This window comes from Mesoplodon mirus (assembly GCF_964341445.2).
Source record: "Mesoplodon mirus genome assembly, chromosome: 1".
Taxonomy (NCBI): Eukaryota; Metazoa; Chordata; class Mammalia; order Artiodactyla; family Ziphiidae; genus Mesoplodon; species Mesoplodon mirus.
In genome coordinates, this window is record NC_138976.1 from 177,057,324 (window position 1) to 177,084,079 (window position 26,756).

Genomic DNA, 26,756 nt, shown 5'->3' on the forward strand with positions numbered 1-26,756 from the left:
CCAACACTTGTAGAAAACGGTGTCCTCGCGGGCAACTCATTGGAGGGACAGAAATAAATCTTTGCCGTCTTTCTGCGGAAGCTTACGAGCGTTCACACCTAATCGTCTTAGAAGGTCAGCTGTTTAGCTAAACATGAGCTCATGATCTAAATTTACACAATAATGAAGAAATCAGCTACGAGGGGAGACAATCAGTAAAGACTATCAATACCAGAATTAGATTCCCAAGGCCATCCAGCAATTGTTGGAATAATCAGGTGCAAGGCAGAACATATACATAAAACTGGAACTGAAACAAGGAACAAGGATGTTTTCAAAGACTGGTAGGATCTCGAAAACATTTTTAAAGTACATGTCATTGATAAAGCTAAATACTCAAAGGTTGTGTAATACAACAGATTAAGCATTGAGAAGAGTGAAATTATGCTGTTTTGAAAACTATGGCAGGTGAGATTTTCTGCCTAATTATATAAGAAGATTTCTCTAAAAATACACATTATTTCAATGTCTTATTGGCTGTGAAATAAGTTAAGGGTATTTCAAATGGCTTGTCTGCAAAGAAAGGTGAGATGTAGGGAATCACAGAAAGTCGAGGGGAAAATAGGTCAATATATACATTGCTATATGGTGAACTAAACCTTAGGCCAGCAACAATGGAGAGGACCTGACCCTTAGAAACTTACAAGTAAGCTGGAATCTTCAAAAGTTCAAATCTTTATAAGTAAAATATTTATTAAAATGAATAACCAAGTGTTTTAATTGACATCAGAAGATCAAAACAATAAACCCTGAGAACATAGAAAAAAAGATAAATAAAGATATGAGCAGAACTTAATACAACAGAAAACGTATAAAATTGAGGTGATTTAGTAAGTCCAAAGAATCTTCTTTGAAAAGATTGAAAAGACACACTTTGATTAAGGAAAACAAAAATATAAGTATAGAATATACAGAAAGAATCAGGACAATGTTATAGCAGAAAACATATGAAATGCCAGTAAATTTGAACATTTCTGTAAAGTGGACCATTTCCTAGCTCCTAAAGTTTACCAAACCTGACACAAGAGGAAATCATTTAAGGTCATCATGTCTGCCCTTGGCATTCTCGGAACGCCCTGGCCTCAGGATGCAGCCTCTGTAGTCCATGGTAACCTGCGGAGAGGGGGCGGGGCTGAGGGTGGTTGGAACTCTGCCCTCACTAAAGGAGTGGGTGTGGCCATCTCTGCTGTGACTGAACAAAGGGCAGGGGAGCAGGGGGCCCAGTGCAGGGCCCTCAGAGCACGGCAGGTCCAGTGGGGTGTCACAAGCATTTAGGCCCAGGCCAAAGGGCGCCTTCTTTGTCTGCACAGCTGCCCAAACTCTCACCTTTCCACTCAGGCCGACCTCTTACTTGAAGTGTGTGTGGAACCTGTCCTCACAGTACACCTCGCTGCACAGCTAACCATAGGTCTGGGCATCGTAGCTTCCTGCCAGGTGACCGAAGTTCGCAGGCAGATGTGTCCCAGGGACACATGCAAAGAGGCTCCTGCCCGGGCCACAGGATGCCCACTGCCCCTGCCCCAGATCGGGGGCCGCCAATCAGCCCTGTCGGAGTCCCCTGCCTCTAGAGGGAGTATTGGACCAACACTTGTAGAAAACGGTGTCCTCGTGGGCAACTCATTGGAGGGACACAAATAAATCTTTGCCGTCTTTCTGCGGAAGCTTACGAGCGTTCACACCTAAGCGTCTTACAAGGTCAGCTGTTTAGCTAAACATGAGCTCATGATCTAAATTTACACAATAATGAAGAAATCAGCTACGAGGTGAGACAATCAGTAAAGACTATCAATACCAGAATTAGATTCCCAAGGCCATCCAGCAATTGTTGGAATAATCAGGTGCAAGGCAGAATATATACATAAAACTGGAACTGAAACAAGGAACAAGGATGTTTTCAAAGACTGGTAGGATCTCTAAAACATTTTTAAAGGACATGTCATTGATAAAGCTAAATAATCAAAGGTTGTGTAATACAACAGATTAAGCATTGAGAAGAGTGAAATTATGCTGTTTTGAAAACTATGGCAGGTGAGATTTTCTGCCTAATTATATAAGAAGATTTCTCTAAAAATACACATTATTTCAATGACTTATTGGCTGTGAAATAAGTTAAGGGTATTTCAAATGGCTTGTCTGCAAAGAAAGGTGAGATGTAGGGAATCAAAGAAAGTCGAGGGGAAAATAGGTCAATATATACATTGCTATATGGTGAACTAAACCTTAGGCCAGCAACAATGGAGAGGACCTGACCCTTAGAAACTTACAAGTAAGCTGGAATCTTCAAAAGTTCAAATCTTTATAAGTAAAATATTTATTAAAATGAATAACCAAGTGTTTTAATTGACATCAGAAGATCAAAACAATAAACCCTGAGAACATAGAAAAAAAGATAAATAAAGATATGAGCAGAACTTAATACAACAGAAAACGTATAAAATTCAGGTGATTTAGTAAGTCCAAAGAATCTTCTTTGAAAAGATTGAAAAGACACACTTTGATAAAGGAAAACAAAAACATAAGTATAGAATATACAGAAAAAATCAGGACAATGTTACAGCAGAAAACATATGAAATGCCAGTAAATTTGAACATTTCTGTAAAGTGGACCATTTCCTAGCTCCTAAAGTTTACCAAACCTGACACAAGAGGAAATCATTTAAGGTCATCATGTCTGCCCTTGGCATTCTCGGAACGCCCTGGCCTCAGGATGCAGCCTCTGTAGTCCATGGTAACCTGCGGAGAGGGGTCGGGGCTGAGGGTGGTTGGAACTCTGGCCTCACTGAAGGAGTGGGTGTGGCCATCTCTGCTGTGACTGAACAAAGGGCAGGGGAGCAGGGGGCCCAGGGCAGGGCCCTCAGAGCACGGCAGGTCCAGTGGGGTGTCACAAGCATTTAGGCCCAGGCCAAAGGGCGCCTTCTTTGTCTGCACAGCTGTCCAAACTCTCACCTTTCCACTCAGGCCCACCTCTTACTTGAAGTGTGTGTGGAACCTGTCCTCACAGTACACCTCGCTGCACAGCTAACCATAGGTCTGGGCATCGTACCTTCCTGCCAGGTGACCGAAGTTCGCAGGCAGATGTGTCCCAGGGACACATGCAAAGAGGCTCCTGCCCGGGCCACAGGCTGCCCACTGCCCCTGCCCCAGATCGGGGGCCGCCAATCAGCCCTGTCGGAGTCCCCTTCCTCTAGAGGGAGTATTGGACCAACACTTGTAGAAAACGGTGTCCTCGCGGGCAACTCATTGGAGGGACAGAAATAAATCTTTGCCGTCTTTCTGCGGAAGCTTACGAGCGTTCACACCTAATCGTCTTAGAAGGTCAGCTGTTTAGCTAAACATGAGCTCATGATCTAAATTTACACAATAATGAAGAAATCAGCTACGAGGGGAGACAATCAGTAAAGACTATCAATACCAGAATTAGATTCCCAAGGCCATCCAGCAATTGTTGGAATAATCAGGTGCAAGGCAGAACATATACATAAAACTGGAACTGAAACAAGGAACAAGGATGTTTTCAAAGACTGGTAGGATCTCGAAAACATTTTTAAAGTACATGTCATTGATAAAGCTAAATATTCAAAGGTTGTGTAATACAACAGATTAAGCATTGAGAAGAGTGAAATTATGCTGTTTTGAAAACTATGGCAGGTGAGATTTTCTGCCTAATTATATAAGAAGATTTCTCTAAAAATACACATTATTTCAATGACTTATTGGCTGTGAAATAAGTTAAGGGTATTTCAAATGGCTTGTCTGCAAAGAAAGGTGAGATGTAGGGAATCACAGAAAGTCGAGGGAAAAATAGGTCAATATATACATTGCTATATGTTGAACGAAACCTTAGGCCAGCAACAATGGAGAGGACCTGACCCTTAGAAACTTACAAGTAAGCTGGAATCTTCAAAAGTTCAAATCTTTATAAGTAAAATATTTATTAAAATGAATAACCAAGTGTTTTAATTGACATCAGAAGATCAAAAGAATAAACCCTGAGAACATAGAAAAAAGATAAATAAAGATATGAGCAGAACTTAATACAACAGAAAACGTATAAAATTGAGGTGATTTAGTAAGTCCAAAGAATCTTCTTTGAAAAGATTGAAAAGACACACTTTGATTAAGGAAAACAAAAACATAAGTATAGAATATACAGAAAGAATCAGGACAATGTTATAGCAGAGAATATATGAAATGCCAGTAAATTTGAACATTTCTGTAAAGTGGACCATTTCCTAGCTCCTAAAGTTTACCAAACCTGACACAAGAGGAAATCATTTAAGGTCATCATGTCTGCCCTTGGCATTCTCGGAACGCCCTGGCCTCAGGATGCAGCCTCTGTAGTCCATGGTAACCTGCGGAGAGGGGGCGGGGCTGAGGGTGGTTGGAACTCTGGCCTCACTGAAGGAGTGGGTGTGGCCATCTCTGCTGTGACTGAACAAAGGGCAGGGGAGCAGGGGGCCCAGGGCAGGGCCCTCAGAGCACGGCAGGTCCAGTGGGGTGTCACAAGCATATAGGCCAAGGCCAAAGTGTGCCTTCTTTGTCTGCACAGCTGCCCAAACTCTCACCTTTCCACTCAGGCCGACCTCTTACTTGAAGTGTGTGTGGAACCTGTCCTCACAGTACACCTCGCTGCACAGCTAACCATAGGTCTGGGCATCGTAGCTTCCTGCCAGGTGACCGAAGTTCGCAGGCAGCTGTGTCCCAGGGACACATGCAAAGAGGCTCCTGCCCAGGGCACAGGCTGCCCACTGCCCCTGCCCCAGATCGGGGGCCGCCAATCAGCCCTGTCGGAGTCCCCTTCCTCTAGAGGGAGTATTGGACCAACACTTGTAGAAAACGGTGTCCTCGTGGGCAACTCATTGGAGGGACACAAATAAATCTTTGCCGTCTTTCTGCGGAAGCTTACGAGCGTTCACACCTAAGCGTCTTACAAGGTCAGCTGTTTAGCTAAACATGAGCTCATGATCTAAATTTACACAATAATGAAGAAATCAGCTACGAGGGGAGACAATCAGTAAAGACTATCAATACCAGAATTAGATTCCCCAGGCCATCCATCAATTGTTGGAATTATCAGGTGCAAGGCAGAATATATACATAAAACTGGAACTGAAACAAGGAACAAGGATGTTTTCAAAGACTGGTAGGATCTCTAAAACATTTTTAAAGTACATGTCATTGATAAAGCTAAATACTCAAAGGTTGTGTAATACAACAGATTAAGCATTGAGAAGAGTGAAATTATGCTGTTTTGAAAACTATGGCAGGTGAGATTTTCTGCCTAATTATATAAGAAGATTTCTCTAAAAATACACATTATTTCAATGACTTATTGGCTGTGAAATAAGTTAAGGGTATTTCAAATGGCTTGTCTGCAAAGAAAGGTGAGATGTAGGGAATCACAGAAAGTCGAGGGGAAAATAGGTCAATATATACATTGCTATATGGTGAACGAAACCTTAGGCCAGCAACAATGGAGAGGACCTGACCCTTAGAAACTTACAAGTAAGCTGGAATCTTCAAAAGTTCAAATCTTTATAAGTAAAATATTTATTAAAATGAATAACCAAGTGTTTTAATTGACATCAGAAGATCAAAACAATAAACCCTGAGAACATAGAAAAAAAGATAAATAAAGATATGAGCAGAACTTAATACAACAGAAAACGTATAAAATTGAGGTGATTTAGTAAGTCCAAAGAATCTTCTTTGAAAAGATTGAAAAGACACACTTTGATTAAGGAAAACAAAAACATAATTATAGAATATACAGAAAGAATCAGGATAATGTTATAGCAGAGAATATATGAAATGCCAGTAAATTTGAACATTTCTGTAAAGTGGACCATTTCCTAGCTCCTAAAGTTTACCAAACCTGACACAAGAGGAAATCATTTAAGGTCATCATGTCTGCCCTTGGCATTCTCGGAACGCCCTGGCCTCAGGATGCAGCCTCTGTAGTCCATGGTAACCTGCGGAGAGGGGGCGGGGCTGAGGGTGGTTGGAACTCTGCCCTCACTGAAGGAGTGGGTGTGGCCATCTCTGCTGTGACTGAACAAAGGGCAGGGGAGCAGGGGGCCCAGGGCAGGGCCCTCAGAGCACGGCAGGTCCAGTGGGGTGTCACAAGCATTTAGGCCCAGGCCAAAGGGCGCCTTCTTTGTCTCCACAGCTGCCCAAACTCTGACCTTTCCACTCAGGCCGACCTCTTACTTGAAGTGTGTGTGGAACCTGTCCTCACAGTACACCTCGCTGCACAGCTAACCATAGGTCTGGGCATCGTACCTTCCTGCCAGGTGACCGAAGTTCGCAGGCAGATGTGTCCCAGGGACACATGCAAAGAGGCTCCTGCCCGGGCCACAGGCTGCCCACTGCCCCTGCCCCAGATCGGGGGCCACCAATCAGCCCTGTCGGAGTCCCCTTCCTCTAGAGGGAGTATTGGACCAACACTTGTAGAAAACGGTGTCCTCGCGGGCAACTCATTGGAGGGACAGAAATAAATCTTTGCCGTCTTTCTGCGGAAGCTTACGAGCGTTCACACCTAATCGTCTTAGAAGGTCAGCTGTTTAGCTAAACATGAGCTCATGATCTAAATTTACACAATAATGAAGAAATCAGCTACGAGGGGAGACAATCAGTAAAGACTATCAATACCAGAATTAGATTCCCAAGGCCATCCAGCAATTGTTGGAATAATCAGGTGCAAGGCAGAACATATACATAAAACTGGAACTGAAACAAGGAACAAGGATGTTTTCAAAGACTGGTAGGATCTCGAAAACATTTTTAAAGTACATGTCATTGATAAAGCTAAATACTCAAAGGTTGTGTAATACAACAGATTAAGCATTGAGAAGAGTGAAATTATGCTGTTTTGAAAACTATGGCAGGTGAGATTTTCTGCCTAATTATATAAGAAGATTTCTCTAAAAATACACATTATTTCAATGTCTTATTGGCTGTGAAATAAGTTAAGGGTATTTCAAATGGCTTGTCTGCAAAGAAAGGTGAGATGTAGGGAATCACAGAAAGTCGAGGGGAAAATAGGTCAATATATACATTGCTATATGGTGAACTAAACCTTAGGCCAGCAACAATGGAGAGGACCTGACCCTTAGAAACTTACAAGTAAGCTGGAATCTTCAAAAGTTCAAATCTTTATAAGTAAAATATTTATTAAAATGAATAACCAAGTGTTTTAATTGACATCAGAAGATCAAAACAATAAACCCTGAGAACATAGAAAAAAAGATAAATAAAGATATGAGCAGAACTTAATACAACAGAAAACGTATAAAATTGAGGTGATTTAGTAAGTCCAAAGAATCTTCTTTGAAAAGATTGAAAAGACACACTTTGATTAAGGAAAACAAAAATATAAGTATAGAATATACAGAAAGAATCAGGACAATGTTATAGCAGAAAACATATGAAATGCCAGTAAATTTGAACATTTCTGTAAAGTGGACCATTTCCTAGCTCCTAAAGTTTACCAAACCTGACACAAGAGGAAATCATTTAAGGTCATCATGTCTGCCCTTGGCATTCTCGGAACGCCCTGGCCTCAGGATGCAGCCTCTGTAGTCCATGGTAACCTGCGGAGAGGGGGCGGGGCTGAGGGTGGTTGGAACTCTGCCCTCACTAAAGGAGTGGGTGTGGCCATCTCTGCTGTGACTGAACAAAGGGCAGGGGAGCAGGGGGCCCAGTGCAGGGCCCTCAGAGCACGGCAGGTCCCGTGGGGTGTCACAAGCATTTAGGCCCAGGCCAAAGGGCGCCTTCTTTGTCTGCACAGCTGCCCAAACTCTCACCTTTCCACTCAGGCCGACCTCTTACTTGAAGTGTGTGTGGAACCTGTCCTCACAGTACACCTCGCTGCACAGCTAACCATAGGTCTGGGCATCGTAGCTTCCTGCCAGGTGACCGAAGTTCGCAGGCAGATGTGTCCCAGGGACACATGCAAAGAGGCTCCTGCCCGGGCCACAGGATGCCCACTGCCCCTGCCCCAGATCGGGGGCCGCCAATCAGCCCTGTCGGAGTCCCCTGCCTCTAGAGGGAGTATTGGACCAACACTTGTAGAAAACGGTGTCCTCGTGGGCAACTCATTGGAGGGACACAAATAAATCTTTGCCGTCTTTCTGCGGAAGCTTACGAGCGTTCACACCTAAGCGTCTTACAAGGTCAGCTGTTTAGCTAAACATGAGCTCATGATCTAAATTTACACAATAATGAAGAAATCAGCTACGAGGTGAGACAATCAGTAAAGACTATCAATACCAGAATTAGATTCCCAAGGCCATCCAGCAATTGTTGGAATAATCAGGTGCAAGGCAGAATATATACATAAAACTGGAACTGAAACAAGGAACAAGGATGTTTTCAAAGACTGGTAGGATCTCTAAAACATTTTTAAAGGACATGTCATTGATAAAGCTAAATAATCAAAGGTTGTGTAATACAACAGATTAAGCATTGAGAAGAGTGAAATTATGCTGTTTTGAAAACTATGGCAGGTGAGATTTTCTGCCTAATTATATAAGAAGATTTCTCTAAAAATACACATTATTTCAATGACTTATTGGCTGTGAAATAAGTTAAGGGTATTTCAAATGGCTTGTCTGCAAAGAAAGGTGAGATGTAGGGAATCAAAGAAAGTCGAGGGGAAAATAGGTCAATATATACATTGCTATATGGTGAACTAAACCTTAGGCCAGCAACAATGGAGAGGACCTGACCCTTAGAAACTTACAAGTAAGCTGGAATCTTCAAAAGTTCAAATCTTTATAAGTAAAATATTTATTAAAATGAATAACCAAGTGTTTTAATTGACATCAGAAGATCAAAACAATAAACCCTGAGAACATAGAAAAAAAGATAAATAAAGATATGAGCAGAACTTAATACAACAGAAAACGTATAAAATTGAGGTGATTTAGTAAGTCCAAAGAATCTTCTTTGAAAAGATTGAAAAGACACACTTTGATTAAGGAAAACAAAAACATAAGTAAAGAATATACAGAAAGAATCAGGACAATGATATAGCAGAGAATATAAGAAATGCCAGTAAATTTGAACATTTCTGTAAAGTGGACCATTTCCTAGCTCCTAAAGTTTACCAAACCTGACACAAGAGGAAATCATTTAAGGTCATCATGTCTGCCCTTGGCATTCTCGGAACGCCCTGGCCTCAGGATGCAGCCTCTGTAGTCCATGGTAACCTGCGGAGAGGGTGTGGGGCTGAGGGTGGTTGGAACTCTGCCCTCACTGAAGGAGTGGGTGTGGCCATCTCTGCTGTGACTGAACAAAGGGCAGGGGAGCAGGGGGCCCAGGGCAGGGCCCTCAGAGCACGGCAGGTCCAGTGGGGTGTCACAAGCATTTAGGCCGAGGCCAAAGGGCGCCTTCTTTGTCTGCACAGCTGCCCAAACTCTCACCTTTCCACTCAGGCCGACCTCTTACTTGAAGTGTGTGTGGAACCTGTCCTCACAGTACACCTCGCTGCACAGCTAACAATAGGTCTGGGCATCGTAGCTTCCTGCCAGGTGACCGAAGTTCGCAGGCAGATGTGTCCCAGGGACACATGCAAAGAGGCTCCTGCCCGGGCCACAGGATGCCCACTGCCCCTGCCCCAGATCGGGGGCCGCCAATCAGCCCTGTCGGAATCCCCTGCCTCTAGAGGGAGTATTGGACCAACACTTTTAGAAAAGTGTGTCCTCGTGGGCAACTCATTGGAGGGACACAAATAAATCTTTGCCGTCTTTCTGCGGAAGCTTACGAGCGTTCACACCTAAGCGTCTTACAAGGTCAGCTGTTTAGCTAAACATGAGCTCATGATCTAAATTTACACAATAATGAAGAAATCAGCTACGAGGGGAGACAATCAGTAAAGACTATCAATACCAGAATTAGATTCCCAAGGCCATCCATCAATTGTTGTAATAATCAGGTGCAAGGCAGAACATATACATAAAACTGGAACTGAAACAAGGAACAAGGATGTTTTCAAAGACTGGTAGGATCTCTAAAACATTTTTAAAGGACATGTCATTGATAAAGCTAAATACTCAAAGGTTGTGTAATACAACAGATTAAGCATAGAGAAGAGTGAAATTATGCTGTTTTGAAAACTATGGCAGGTGAGATTTTCTGCCTAATTATATAAGAAGATTTCTCTAAAAATACACATTATTTCAATGACTTATTGGCTGTGAAATAAGTTAAGGGTATTTCAAATGGCTTGTCTGCAAAGAAAGGTGAGATGTAGGGAATCACAGAAAGTCGAGGGGAAAATAGGTCAATATATACATTGCTATAAGGTGAACTACACCTTAGGCCAGCAACAATGGAGAGGACCTGACCCTTAGAAACTTACAAGTAAGCTGGAATCTTCAAAAGTTCAAATCTTTATAAGTAAAATATTTATTAAAATGAATAACCAAGTGTTTTAATTGACATCAGAAGATCAAAACAATAAACCCTGAGAACATAGAAAAAAAGATAAATAAAAATATGAGCAGAACTTAATACAACAGAAAACGTATAAAATTGAGGTGATTTAGTAAGTCCAAAGAATCTTCTTTGAAAAGATTGAAAAGACACACTTTGATTAAGGAAAACAAAAACATACGTAAAGAATATACAGAAAGAATCAGGACAATGATATAGCAGAGAATATAAGAAATGCCAGTAAATTTGAACATTTCTGTAAAGTGGACCATTTCCTAGCTCCTAAAGTTTACCAAACCTGACACAAGAGGAAATCATTTAAGGTCATCATGTCTGCCCTTGGCATTCTCGGAACGCCCTGGCCTCAGGATGCAGCCTCTGTAGTCCATGGTAACCTGCGGAGAGGGTGTGGGGCTGAGGGTGGTTGGAACTCTGCCCTCACTGAAGGAGTGGGTGTGGCCATCTCTGCTGTGACTGAACAAAGGGCAGGGGAGCAGGGGGTCCAGGGCAGGGCCCTCAGAGCACGGCAGGTCCAGTGGGGTGTCACAAGCATTTAGGCCGATTCCAAAGGGCGCCTTCTTTGTCTGCACAGCTGCCCAAACTCTCACCTTTCCACTCAGGCCGACCTCTTACTTGAAGTGTGTGTGGAACCTGTCCTCACAGTACACCTCGCTGCACAGCTAACCATAGGTCTGGGCATCGTAGCTTCCTGCCAGGTGACCGAAGTTCGCAGGCAGATGTGTCCCAGGGACACATGCAAAGAGGCTCCTGCCCGGGCCACAGGCTGCCCACTGCCCCTGCCCCAGATCGGGGGCCGCCAATCAGCCCTGTCGGAGTCCCCTGCCTCTAGAGGGAGTATTGGACCAACACTTGTAGAAAACGGTGTCCTCGTGGGCAACTCATTGGAGGGACACAAATAAATCTTTGCCGTCTTTCTGCGGAAGCTTACGAGCGTTCACACCTAAGCGTCTTACAAGGTCAGCTGTTTAGCTAAACATGAGCTCATGATCTAAATTTACACAATAATGAAGAAATCAGCTACGAGGGGAGACAATCAGTAAAGACTATCAATACCAGAATTAGATTCCCAAGGCCATCCAGCAATTGTTGGAATAATCAGGTGCAAGGCAGAACATATACATAAAACTGGAACTGAAACAAGGAACAAGGATGTTTTCAAAGAGTGGTAGGATCTCGAAAACATTTTTAAAGTACATGTCATTGATAAAGCTAAATACTCAAAGGTTGTGTAATACAACAGATTAAGCATTGAGAAGAGTGAAATTATGGTGTTTTGAAAACTATGGCAGGTGAGATTTTCTGCCTAATTATAGAAGAAGATTTCTCTACAAAATACACATTATTTCAATGACTTATTGGCTGTGAAATAAGTTAAGGGTATTTCAAATGGCTTGTCTGCAAAGAAAGGTGAGATGTAGGGAATCACAGAAAGTCGAGGGGAAAATAGGTCAATATATACATTGCTATATGGTGAACTAAACCTTAGGCCAGCAACAATGGAGAGGACCTGACCCTTAGAAACTTACAAGTAAGCTGGAATCTTCAAAAGTTCAAATCTTTATAAGTAAAATATTTATTAAAATGAATAACCAAGTGTTTTAATTGACATCAGAAGATCAAAACAATAAACCCTGAGAACATAGAAAAAAAGATAAATAAAGATATGAGCAGAACTTAATACAACAGAAAACGTATAAAATTCAGGTGATTTAGTAAGTCCAAAGAATCTTCTTTGAAAAGATTGAAAAGACACACTTTGATTAAGGAAAACAAAAACATAAGTATAGAATATACAGAAAGAATCAGGACAATGTTATTGCAGAGAATATATGAAATGCCAGTAAATTTGAACATTTCTGTAAAGTGGACCATTTCCTAGCTCCTAAAGTTTACCAAACCTGACACAAGAGGAAATCATTTAAGGTCATCATGTCTGCCCTTGGCATTCTCGGAACGCCCTGGCCTCAGGATGCAGCCTCTGTAGTCCATGGTAACCTGCGGAGAGGGGGCGGGGCTGAGGGTGGTTGGAACTCTGCCCTCACTGAAGGAGTGGGTGTGGCCATCTCTGCTGTGACTGAACAAAGGGCAGGGGAGCAGGGGGCCCAGTGCAGGGCCCTCAGAGCACGGCAGGTCCAGTGGGGTGTCACAAGCATTTAGGCCCAGGCCAAAGGGCGCCTTCTTTGTCTGCACAGCTGCCCAAACTCTCACCTTTCCACTCAGGCCGACCTCTTACTTGAAGTGTGTGTGGAACCTGTCCTCACAGTACACCTCGCTGCACAGCTAACCATAGGTCTGGGCATCGTAGCTTCCTGCCAGGTGACCGAAGTTCGCAGGCAGATGTGTCCCAGGGACACATGCAAAGAGGCTCCTGCCCGGGCCACAGGCTGCCCACTGCCCCTGCCCCAGATCGGGGGCCGCCAATCAGCCCTGTCGGAGTCCCCTGCCTCTAGAGGGAGTATTGGACCAACACTTGTAGAAATCGGTGTCCTCGTGGGCAACTCATTGGAGGGACACAAATAAATCTTTGCCGTCTTTCTACGGAAGCTTACGAGCGTTCACACCTAAGCGTCTTACAAGGTCAGCTGTTTAGCTAAACATGAGCTCATGATCTAAATTTACACAATAATGAAGAAATCAGCTACGAGGGGAGACAATCAGTAAAGACTATCAATACCAGAATTAGATTCCCAAGGCCATCCATCAATTGTTGGAATAATCAGGTGCAAGGCAGGACATATACATAAAACTGGAACTGAAACAAGGAACAAGGATGTTTTCAAAGACTGGTAGGATCTCTAAAACATTTTTAAAGTACATGTCATTGATAAAGCTAAATACTCAAAGGTTGTGTAATACAACAGATTAAGCATTGAGAAGAGTGAAATTATGGTGTTTTGAAAACTATGGCAGGTGAGATTTTCTGCCTAATTATAGAAGAAGATTTCTCTACAAAATACACATTATTTCAATGACTTATTGGCTGTGAAATAAGTTAAGGGTATTTCAAATGGCTTGTCTGCAAAGAAAGGTGAGATGTAGGGAATCACAGAAAGTCGAGGGGAAAATAGGTCAATATATACATTGCTATATGGTGAACTAAACCTTAGGCCAGCAACAATGGAGAGGACCTGACCCTTAGAAACTTACAAGTAAGCTGGAATCTTCAAAAGTTCAAATCTTTATAAGTAAAATATTTATTAAAATGAATAAACAAGTGTTTTAATTGACATCAGAAGATCAAAACAATAAACCCTGAGAACATAGAAAAAAGATAAATAAAGATATGAGCAGAACTTAATACAACAGAAAACGTATAAAATTGAGGTGATTTAGTAAGTCCAAAGAATCTTCTTTGAAAAGATTGAAAAGACACACTTTGATTAAGGAAAACAAAAACATAAGTAAAGAATATACAGAAAGAATCAGGACAATGATATAGCAGAGAATATAAGAAATGCCAGTAAATTTGAACATTTCTGTAAAGTGGACCATTTCCTAGCTCCTAAAGTTTACCAAACCTGACACAAGAGGAAATCATTTAAGGTCATCATGTCTGCCCTTGGCATTCTCGGAACGCCCTGGCCTCAGGATGCAGCCTCTGTAGTCCATGGTAACCTGCGGAGAGGGGGCGGGGCTGAGGGTGGTTGGAACTCTGCCCTCACTGAAGGAGTGGGTGTGGCCATCTCTGCTGTGACTGAACAAAGGGCTGGGGAGAACGGGGCCAAGGGCAGGGCCCTCAGAGCACGGCAAGTCCAGTGGGGTGTCACAAGCATTTAGGCCCAGGCCAAAGGGCACCTTCTTTGTCTGCGCAGCTGCCCAAACTCTCACCTTTCCACTCAGGCCGACGTCTTACTTGAAGTGTGTGTGGAACCTGTCCTCACAGTACACCTCGCTGCACAGCTAACCATAGGTCTGGCATCGTAGCTTCCTGCCAGTTGACCGAAGTTCGCAGGCAGATGTGTCCCAGGGACACATGCAAAGAGGCTCCTGCCCGGGCCACAGGCTGCCCACTGCCCCTGCCCCAGATCGGGGGCCGCCAATCAGCCCTGTCGGAGTCCCCTGCCTCTAGAGGGAGTATTGGACCAACACTTGTAGAAAACGGTGTCCTCGTGGGCAACTCTTTAGAGGGACACAAATAAATCTTTGCCGTCTTTCTGCGGAGGCTTACGAGCGTTCACACCTAAGTGTCTTACAAGGTCAGCTGTTTAGCTAAACATGAGCTCATGATCTAAATTTACACAATAATGAAGAAATCAGCTACGAGGGGAGACAATCAGTAAAGACTATCAATACCAGAATTAGATTCCCAAGGCCATCCATCAATTTTTGGAATAATCAGGTGCAAGGCAGAATATATACATAAAACTGGAACTGAAACAAGGAACAAGGATGTTTTCAAAGACTGGTAGGACCTCTAAAACATTTTTAAAGTACATGTCATTGATAAAGCTAAATACTCAAAGGTTGTGTAATACAACAGATTAAGCATAGAGAAGAGTGAAATTATGCTGTTTTGAAAACTATGGCAGGTGAGATTTTCTGCCTAATCATATAAGAAGATTTCTCTAAAAATACACATTATTTCAATGACTTATTGGCTGTGAAATAAGTTAAGGGTATTTCAAATGGCTTGTCTGCAAAGAAAGGTGAGATGTAGGGAATCACAGAAAGTCGAGGGGAAAATAGGTCAATATATACATTGCTATATGGTGAACTAAACCTTAGGCCAGCAACAATGGAGAGGACCTGACCCTTAGAAACTTACAAGTAAGTTGGAATCTTCAAAAGTTCAAATATTTATAAGTAACATATTTATTAAAATGAATAACCAAGTGTTTTAATTGACATCAGAAGATCAAAACAATAAACCCTGAGAACATAGAAAAAAGATAAATAAAGATATGAGCAGAACTTAATACAACAGAAAACGTATAAAATTCAGGTGATTTAGTAAGTCCAAAGAATCTTCTTTGAAAAGATTGAAAAGACACACTTTGATTAAGGAAAACAAAAACATTAGTAAAGAATATACAGAAAGAATCAGGACAATGTTATAGCAGAGAATATATGAAATGCCAGTAAATTTGAACATTTCTGTAAGTGAACCATTTCCTAGCTCCTAAAGTTTACCAAACCTGACACAAGAGGAAATCATTTAAGGTCATCATGTCTGCCCTTGGCATTCTCGGAACGCCCTGGCCTCAGGATGCAGCCTCTGTAGTCCTTGGTAACCTGCGGAGAGGGGGCGCGGCTGAGGGTGGTTGGAACTCTGCCCTCACTGAAGGAGTGGGTGTGGCCATCTCTGCTGTGACTGAACAAAGGGCAGGGGAGCAGGGGGCCCAGGGCAGGGCCCTCAGAGCACGGCAGGTCCAGTGGGGTGTCACAAGCATTTAGGCCCAGGCCAAAGGGCGCCTTCTTTGTCTGCACAGCTGCCCAAACTCTCACCTTTCCACTCAGGCTGACCTCTTACTTGAAGTGTGTGTGGAACCTGTCCTCACAGTACACCTCGCTGCACAGCTAACCATAGGTCTGGGCATTGTAGCTTCCTGCCAGGTGACCGAAGTTCGCAGGCAGATGTGTCCCAGGGACACATGCAAAGAGGCTCCTGCCCGGGCCACAGGATGCCCACTGCCCCTGCCCCAGATCGGGGGCCGCCAATCAGCCCTGTCGGAATCCCCTGCCTCTAGAGGGAGTATTGGACCAACACTTGTAGAAAACTGTGTCCTCGTGGGCAACTCATTGGAGGGACACAAATAAATCTTTGCCGTCTTTCTACGGAAGCTTACGAGCGTTCACACCTAAGCGTCTTACAAGGTCAGCTGTTTAGCTAAACATGAGCTCATGATCTAAATTTACACAATAATGAAGAAATCAGCTACGAGGGGAGACAATCAGTAAAGACTATCAATAACAGAATTAGATTCCCAAGGCCATCCATCAATTGTTGGAATAATCAGGTGCAAGGCAGAACATATACATAAAACTGGAACTGAAACAAAGAAAAAGGATGTTTTCAAAGACTGGTAGGATCTCTAAAACATTTTTAAAGTACATGTCATTGATAAAGCTAAATACTCAAAGGTTGTGTACTACAACAGATTAAGCATAGAGAAGAGTGAAATTATGCTGTTTTGAAAACTATGGCAGGTGAGATTTTCTGCCTAATTATATAAGAAGATTTCTCTAAAAATACACATTATTTCAATGACTTATTGGCTGTGAAATAAGTTAAGGGTATTTCAAATGACTTGTCTGCAAAGAAAGGTGAGATGTAGGGAATCACAGAAAGTCGAGGGGAAAATAGGTCAATATATACATTGCTATATGGTGAACTAAACCTTAGGCCAGCAACAATGGAGAGGACCTGACCCTTAGAAACTTACAAGTAAGCTGGAATCTTCAAAAGTTCAAATCTTTATAAGTAAAATATTTATTAAAATGAATAACCAAGTGTTTTAATTGACATCAGAAGATCAAAACAATAAACCCTGAGAACATAGAAAAAAAGATAAATAAAGATATGAGCAGAACTTAATACAACAGAAAACGTATAAAATTGAGGTGATTTAGTAAGTCCAAAGAATCTTCTTTGAAAAGATTGAAAAGACACACTTTGATTAAGGAAAACAAAAACATAAGTAAAGAATATACAGAAAGAATCAGGACAATGATATAGCAGAGAATATAAGAAATGCCAGTAAATTTGAACATTTCTGTAAAGTGGACCATTTCCTAGCTCCTAAAGTTTACCAAACCTGACACAAGAGGAAATCATTTAAGGTCATCATGTCTGCCCTTGGCATTCTCGGAACGCCCTGGCCTCAGGATGCAGCCTCTGTAGTCCATGGTAACCTGCGGAGAGGGTGTGGGGCTGAGGGTGGTTGGAACTCTGCCCTCACTGAAGGAGTGGGTGTGGCCATCTCTGCTGTGACTGAACAAAGGGCAGGGGAGCAGGGGGCCCAGGGCAGGGCCCTCAGAGCACGGCAGGTCCAGTGGGGTGTCACAAGCATTTAGGCCCAGGCCAAAGGGCGCCTTCTTTGTCTGCACAGCTGCCCAAACTCTCACCTTTCCACTCAGGCCGACCTCTTACTTGAAGTGTGTGTGGAACCTGTCCTCACAGTACACCTCGCTGCACAGCTAACCATAGGTCTGGGCATCGTAGCTTCCTGCCAGGTGACCGAAGTTCGCAGGCAGATGTGTCCCAGGGACACATGCAAAGAGGCTCCTGCCCGGGCCACAGGCTGCCCACTGCCCCTTCCCCAGATCGGGGGCCGCCAATCAGCCCTGTCGGAGTCCCCTGCCTCTAGAGGGAGTATTGGACCAACACTTGTAGAAATCGGTGTCCTCGTGGGCAACTCATTGGAGGGACACAAATAAATCTTTGCCGTCTTTCTACGGAAGCTTACGAGCGTTCACACCTAAGCGTCTTACAAGGTCAGCTGTTTAGCTAAACATGAGCTCATGATCTAAATTTACACAATAATGAAGAAATCAGCTACGAGGGGAGAGAATCAGTAAAGACTATCAATAGCAGAATTAGATTCCAAAGGCCATCCATCAATTGTTGGAATAATCAGGTGCAAGGCAGGACATATACATAAAACTGGAACTGAAACAAGGAACAAGGATGTTTTCAAAGACTGGTAGGATCTCTAAAACATTTTTAAAGTACATGTCATTGATAAAGCTAAATACTCAAAGGTTGTGTAATACAACAGATTAAGCATTGAGAAGAGTGAAATTATGCTGTTTTGAAAACTATGGCAGGTGAGATTTTCTGCCTAATTATATAAGAAGATTTCTCTAAAAAATACACATTATTTCAATGACTTATTGGCTGTGAAATAAGTTAAGGGTATTTCAAATGGCTTGTCTGCAAAGAAAGGTGAGATGTAGGGAATCACAGAAAGTCGAGGGGAAAATAGGTCAATATATACATTGCTATATGGTGAACTAAACCTTAGGCCAGCAACAATGGAGAGGACCTGACCCTTAGAAACTTACAAGTAAGCTGGAATCTTCAAAAGTTCAAATCTTTATAAATAAAATATTTATTAAAATGAATAACCAAGTGTTTTAATTGACATCAGAAGATCAAAACAATAAACCCTGAGAACATAGAAAAAAGATAAATAAAGATATGAGCAGAACTTAATACAACAGAAAACGTATAAAATTGAGGTGATTTAGTAAGTCCAAAGAATCTTCTTTGAAAAGATTGAAAAGACACACTTTGATTAAGGAAAACAAAAACATAAGTAAAGAATATACAGAAAGAATCAGGACAATGATATAGCAGAGAATATAAGAAATGCCAGTAAATTTGAACATTTCTGTAAAGTGGACCATTTCCTAGCTCCTAAAGTTTACCAAACCTGACACAAGAGGAAATCATTTAAGGTCATCATGTCTGCCCTTGGCATTCTCGGAACGCCCTGGCCTCAGGATGCAGCCTCTGTAGTCCATGGTAACCTGCGGAGAGGGGGCGGGGCTGAGGGTGGTTGGATCTCTGCCCTCACTGAAGGAGTGGGTGTGGCCATCTCTGCTGTGACTGAACAAAGGGCAGGGGAGCAGGGGGCCCAGGGCAGGGCCCTCAGAGCACGGCAGGTCCAGTGGGGTGTCACAAGCATTTAGGCCCAGGCCAAAGGGCGCCTTCTTTGTCTGCGCAGCTGCCCAAACTCTCACCTTTCCACTCAGGCCGACCTCTTACTTGAAGTGTGTGTGGAACCTGTCCTCACAGTACACCTCGCTGCACAGCTAACCATAGGTCTGGCATCGTAGCTTCCTGCCAGTTGACCGTAGTTCGCAGGCAGATGTGTCCCAGGGACACATGCAAAGAGGCTCCTGCCCGGGCCACAGGATGCCCACTACCCCTGCCCCAGATCGGAGGCCGCCAATCAGCCCTGTCGGAGTCCCCTGCCTCTAGAGGGAGTATTGGACCAACACTTGTAGAAAACGGTGTCCTCGTGGGCAACTCATTGGAGGGACACAAATAAATCTTTGCCGTCTTTCTGCGGAAGCTTACGAGCGTTCACACCTAAGCGTCTTACAAGGTCAGCTGTTTAGCTAAACATGAGCTCATGATCTAAATTTACACAATAATGAAGAAATCAGCTACGAGGGGAGACAATCAGTAAAGACTATCAATACCAGAATTAGATTCCCAAGGCCATCCATCAATTGTTGGAATAATCAGGTGCAAGGCAGAATATATAAATAAAACTGGAACTGAAACAAGGAACAAGGATGTTTTCAAAGACTGGTAGGATCTCGAAAACATTTTTAAAGTACATGTCATTGATAAAGCTAAATACTCAAAGGTTGTGTAATACAACAGATTAAGCATTGAGAAGAGTGAAATTATGCTGTTTTGAAAACTATGGCAGGTGAGATTTTCTGCCTAATTATATAAGAAGATTTCTCTAAAAAATACACATTATTTCAATGACTTATTGGCTGTGAAATAAGTTAAGGGTATTTCAAATGGCTTGTCTGCAAAGAAAGGTGAGATGTAGGGAATCACAGAAAGTCGAGGGGAAAATAGGTCAATATATACATTGCTATATGGTGAACTAAACCTTAGGCCAGCAACAATGGAGAGGACCTGACCCTTAGAAACTTACAAGTAAGCTGGAATCTTCAAAAGTTCAAATCTTTATAAATAAAATATTTATTAAAATGAATAACCAAGTGTTTTAATTGACATCAGAAGATCAAAACAATAAACCCTGAGAACATAGAAAAAAGATAAATAAAGATATGAGCAGAACTTAATACAACAGAAAACGTATAAAATTGAGGTGATTTAGTAAGTCCAAAGAATCTTCTTTGAAAAGATTGAAAAGACACACTTTGATTAAGGAAAACAAAAACATAAGTAAAGAATATACAGAAAGAATCAGGACAATGATATAGCAGAGAATATAAGAAATGCCAGTAAATTTGAACATTTCTGTAAAGTGGACCATTTCCTAGCTCCTAAAGTTTACCAAACCTGACACAAGAGGAAATCATTTAAGGTCATCATGTCTGCCCTTGGCATTCTCGGAACGCCCTGGCCTCAGGATGCAGCCTCTGTAGTCCATGGTAACCTGCGGAGAGGGGGCGGGGCTGAGGGTGGTTGGATCTCTGCCCTCACTGAAGGAGTGGGTGTGGCCATCTCTGCTGTGACTGAACAAAGGGCAGGGGAGCAGGGGGCCCAGGGCAGGGCCCTCAGAGCACGGCAGGTCCAGTGGGGTGTCACAAGCATTTAGGCCCAGGCCAAAGGGCGCCTTCTTTGTCTGCGCAGCTGCCCAAACTCTCACCTTTCCACTCAGGCCGACCTCTTACTTGAAGTGTGTGTGGAACCTGTCCTCACAGTACACCTCGCTGCACAGCTAACCATAGGTCTGGCATCGTAGCTTCCTGCCAGTTGACCGAAGTTCGCAGGCAGATGTGTCCCAGGGACACATGCAAAGAGGCTCCTGCCCGGGCCACAGGATGCCCACTACCCCTGCCCCAGATCGGAGGCCGCCAATCAGCCCTGTCGGAGTCCCCTGCCTCTAGAGGGAGTATTGGACCAACACTTGTAGAAAACGGTGTCCTCGTGGGCAACTCATTGGAGGGACACAAATAAATCTTTGCCGTCTTTCTGCGGAAGCTTACGAGCGTTCACACCTAAGCGTCTTACAAGGTCAGCTGTTTAGCTAAACATGAGCTCATGATCTAAATTTACACAATAATGAAGAAATCAGCTACGAGGGGAGACAATCAGTAAAGACTATCAATACCAGAATTAGATTCCCAAGGCCATCCATCAATTGTTGGAATAATCAGGTGCAAGGCAGAATATATAAATAAAACTGGAACTGAAACAAGGAACAAGGATGTTTTCAAAGACTGGTAGGATCTCGAAAACATTTTTAAAGTACATGTCATTGATAAAGCTAAATACTCAAAGGTTGTGTAATACAACAGATTAAGCATTGAGAAGAGTGAAATTATGCTGTTTTGAAAACTATGGCAGGTGAGATTTTCTGCCTAATTATATAAGAAGATTTCTCTAAAAAATACACATTATTTCAATGACTTATTGGCTGTGAAATAAGTTAAGGGTATTTCAAATGGCTTGTCTGCAAAGAAAGGTGAGATGTAGGGAATCACAGAAAGTCGAGGGGAAAATAGGTCAATATATACATTGCTATATGGTGAACTAAACCTTAGGCCAGCAACAATGGAGAGGACCTGACCCTTAGAAACTTACAAGTAAGCTGGTATCTTCAAAAGTTCAAATATTTATAAGTAAAATATTTATTAAAATGAATAACCAAGTGTTTTAATTGATATCAGAAGATCAAAACAATAAACACTGAGAACATAGAAAAAAGATAAATAAAGATATGAGCAGAAATTAATACAACAGAAAACGTATAAAATTGAGGTGATTTAGTAAGTCCAAAGAATCTTCTTTGAACAGATTGAAAAGACACACTTTGATTAAGGAAAACAAAAACATAAGTGAAGAATATACAGAAAGAATCAGGACAATGTTATAGCAGAGAATATATGAAATGCCAGTAAATTTGAACATTTCTGTAAAGTGGACCATTTCCTAGCTCCTAAAGTTTACCAAACCTGACACAAGAGGAAATCATTTAAGGTCATCATGTCTGCCCTTGGCATTCTCGGAACGCCCTGGCCTCAGGATGCAGCCTCTGTAGTCCATGGTAACCTGCGGAGAGGGGGCGGGGCTGAGGGTGGTTGGAACTCTGCCCTCACTGAAGGAGTGGGTGTGGCCATCTCTGCTGTGACTGAACAAAGGGCAGGGGAGCAGGGGGCCCAGGGCAGGGCCCTCAGAGCACGGCAGATCCAGTGGGGTGTCACAAGCATTTAGGCCCAGGCCAAAGGGCGCCTTCTTTGTCTGCACAGCTGCCCAAACACTCAGCTTTCCACTCAGGCCGACCTCTTACTTGAAGTGTGTGTGGAACCTGTCCTCACAGTACACCTCGCTGCACAGCTAACCATAGGTCTGGGCATTGTAGCTTCCTGCCAGGTGACCGAAGTTCGCAGGCAGATGTGTCCCAGGGACACATGCAAAGAGGCTCCTGCCCGGGCCACAGGCTGCCCACTGCCCCTGCCCCAGATCGGGGGCCGCCAATCAGCCCTGTCGGAGTCCCCTGCCTCTAGAGGGAGTATTGGACCAACACTTGTAGAAAACGGTGTCCTCGTGGGCAACTCTTTAGAGGGACACAAATAAATCTTTGCCGTCTTTCTGCGGAGGCTTACGAGCGTTCACACCTAAGCGTCTTACAAGGTCAGCTGTTTAGCTAAACATGAGCTCATGATCTAAATTTACACAATAATGAAGAAATCAGCTACGAGGGGAGACAATCAGTAAAGACTATCAATACCAGAATTAGATTCCCAAGGCCATCCATCAATTGTTGGAATAATCAGGTGCAAGGCAGAATATATACATAAAACTGGAACTGAAACAAGGAACAAGGATGTTTTCAAAGACTGGTAGGACCTCTAAAACATTTTTAAAGTACATGTCATTGATAAAGCTAAATACTCAAAGGTTGGGTAATACAACAGATTAAGCATAGAGAAGAGTGAAATTATGCTGTTTTGAAAACTATGGCAGGTGAGATTTTCTGCCTAATTATATAAGAAGATTTCTCTAAAAATACACATTATTTCAATGACTTATTGGCTGTGAAATAAGTTAAGGGTATTTCAAATGGCTTGTCTGCAAAGAAAGGTGAGATGTAGGGAATCACAGAAAGTCGAGGGGAAAATAGGTCAATATATACATTGCTATATGGTGAACTAAACCTTAGGCCAGCAACAATGGAGAGGACCTGACCCTTAGAAACTTACAAGTAAGCTGGAATCTTCAAAAGTTCAAATATTTATAAGTAACATATTTATTAAAATGAATAACCAAGTGTTTTAATTGACATCAGAAGATCAAAACAATAAACCCTGAGAACATAGAAAAAAGATAAATAAAGATATGAGCAGAACTTAATACAACAGAAAACGTATAAAATTCAGATGATTTAGTAAGTCCAAAGAATCTTCTTTGAAAAGATTGAAAAGACACACTTTGATTAAGGAAAACAAAAACATTAGTAAAGAATATACAGAAAGAATCAGGACAATGTTATAGCAGAGAATATATGAAATGCCAGTAAATTTGAACATTTCTGTAAGTGAACCATTTCCTAGCTCCTAAAGTTTACCAAACCTGACACAAGAGGAAATCATTTAAGGTCATCATGTCTGCCCTTGGCATTCTCGGAACGCCCTGGCCTCAGGTTGCCGCCTCTGTAGTCCTTGGTAACCTGCGGAGAGGGGGCGCGGCTGAGGGTGGTTGGAACTCTGCCCTCACTGAAGGAGTGGGTGTGGCCATCTCTGCTGTGACTGAACAAAGGGCAGGGGAGCAGGGGGCCCAGGGCAGGGCCCTCAGAGCACGGCAGGTCCAGTGGGCTGTCACAAGCATTTAGGCCCAGGCCAAAGGGCGCCTTCTTTGTCTGCACAGCTGCCCAAACTCTCACCTTTCCACTCAGGCCGACCTCTTACTTGAAGTGTGTGTGAAACCTGTCCTCACAGTACACCTCGCTGCACAGCTAACCATAGGTCTGGGCATCGTAGCTTCCTGCCAGGTGACCGAAGTTCGCAGGCAGATGTGTCCCAGGGACACATGCAAAGAGGCTCCTGCCCGGGCCACAGGCTGCCCACTGCCCCTGCCCCAGATCGGGGGCCGCCAATCAGCCCTGTCGGAGTCCCCTTCCTCTAGAGGGAGTATTGGACCAACGCTTTTAGAAAACGGTGTCCTCGTGGGCAACTCATTGGAGGGACACAAATAAATCTTTGCCGTCTTTCTGCGGAAGCTTACGAGCATTCACACCTAAGCGTCTTACAAGGTCAGCTGTTTAGCTAAACATGAGCTCATGATCTAAATTTACACAATAATGAAGAAATCAGCTACGAGAGGAGACAATCAGTAAAGACTATCAATACCAGAATTAGATTCCCAAGGCCATCCATCAATTGTTGGAATAATCAGGTGCAAGGCAGAATATATACATAAAACTGGAACTGAAACAAGGAACAAGGATGTTTTCAAAGACTGGTAGGATCTCTAAAACATTTTTAAAGTACATGTCATTGATAAAGCTAAATACTCAAAGGTTGTGTAATACAACAGATTAAGCATTGAGAAGAGTGAAATTATGCTGTTTTGAAAACTATGGCAGGTGAGATTTTCTGCCTAATTATATAAGAAGATTTCTCTAAAAATACACATTATTTCAATGACATATTGGCTGTGAAATAATTTAAGGGTATTTCAAATGGCTTGTCTGCCAAGAAAGGTGAGATGTAGGGAATCACAGAAAGTCGAGGGGAAAATAGGTCAATATATACATTGCTATATGGTGAACTAAACCTTAGGCCAGCAACAATGGAGAGGACCTGACCCTTAGAAACTTACAAGTAAGCTGGAATCTTCAAAAGTTCAAATCTTTATAAGTAAAATATTTATTAAAATGAATAACCAAGTGTTTTAATTGACATCAGAAGATCAAAACAATAAACCCTGAGAACATAGAAAAAAAGATAAATAAAGATATGAGCAGAACTTAATACAACAGAAAACGTATAAAATTCAGGTGATTTAGTAAGTCCAAAGAATCTTCTTTGAAAAGATTGAAAAGACACACTTTGATTAAGGAAAACAAAAACATAAGTATAGAATATACAGAAAGAATCAGGACAATGTTATAGCAGAGAATATATGAAATGCCAGTAAATTTGAACATTTCTGTAAGTGGACCATTTCCTAGCTCCTAAAGTTTACCAAACCTGACACAAGAGGAAATCATTTAAGGTCATCATGTCTGCCCTTGGCATTCTCGGAACGCCCTGGCCTCAGGATGCAGCCTCTGTAGTCCATGGTAACCTGTGGAGAGGGGGCGGGGCTGAGGGTGGTTGGAACTCTGCCCTCACTGAAGGAGTGGGTGTGGCCATCTCTGCTGTGACTGAACAAAGGGCAGGGGAGCAGGGGGCCCAGGGCAGGGCCCTCAGAGCACGGCAGGTCCAGTGGGGTGTCACAAGCATTTAGGCCGAGGCCAAAGGGCGCCTTCTTTGTCTGCACAGCTGCACAAACTCTCACCTTTCCACTCAGGCCGACCTCTTACTTGAAGTGTGTGTGGAACCTGTCCTCACAGTACACCTCGCTGCACAGCTAACCATAGGTCTGGGCATCGTAGCTTCCTGCCAGGTGACCGAAGTTCGCAGGCAGATGTGTCCCAGGGACACATGCAAAGAGGCTCCTGCCCGGGCCACAGGCTGCCCACTGCCCCTGCCCCAGATCGGGGGCCGCCAATCAGCCCTGTCGGAGTCCCCTGCCTCTAGAGGGAGTATTGGACCAACACTTGTAGAAAACGGTGTCCTCGTGGGCAACTCATTGGAGGGACACAAATAAATCTTTGCCGTCTTTCTGCGGAAGCTTACGAGCGTTCACACCTAAGCGTCTTACAAGGTCAGCTGTTTAGCTAAACATGAGCTCATGATCTAAATTTACACAATAATGAAGAAATCAGCTACGAGGGGAGACAATCAGTAAAGACTATCAATACCAGAATTAGATTCCCAAGGCCATCCATCAATTGTTGGAATAATCAGGTGCAAGGCAGAATATATACATAAAACTGGAACTGAAACAAGGAACAAGGATGTTTTCAAAGACTGGTAGGACCTCTAAAACATTTTTAAAGTACATGTCATTGATAAAGCTAAATACTCAAAGGTTGTGTAATACAACAGATTAAGCATAGAGAAGAGTGAAATTATGCTGTTTTGAAAACTATGGCAGGTGAGATTTTCTGCCTAATTATATAAGAAGATTTCTCTAAAAATACACATTATTTCAATGACTTATTGGCTGTGAAATAAGTTAAGGGTATTTCAAATGGCTTGTCTGCAAAGAAAGGTGAGATGTAGGGAATCACAGAAAGTCGAGGGGAAAATAGGTCAATATATACATTGCTATATGGTGAACTAAACCTTAGGCCAGCAACAATGGAGAGGACCTGACCCTTAGAAACTTACAAGTAAGCTGGAATCTTCAAAAGTTCAAATCTTTATAAGTAAAATATTTATTAAAATGAATAACCAAGTGTTTTAATTGACATCAGAAGATCAAAACAATAAACCCTGAGAACATAGAAAAAAGATAAATAAAGATATGAGCAGAACTTAATACAACAGAA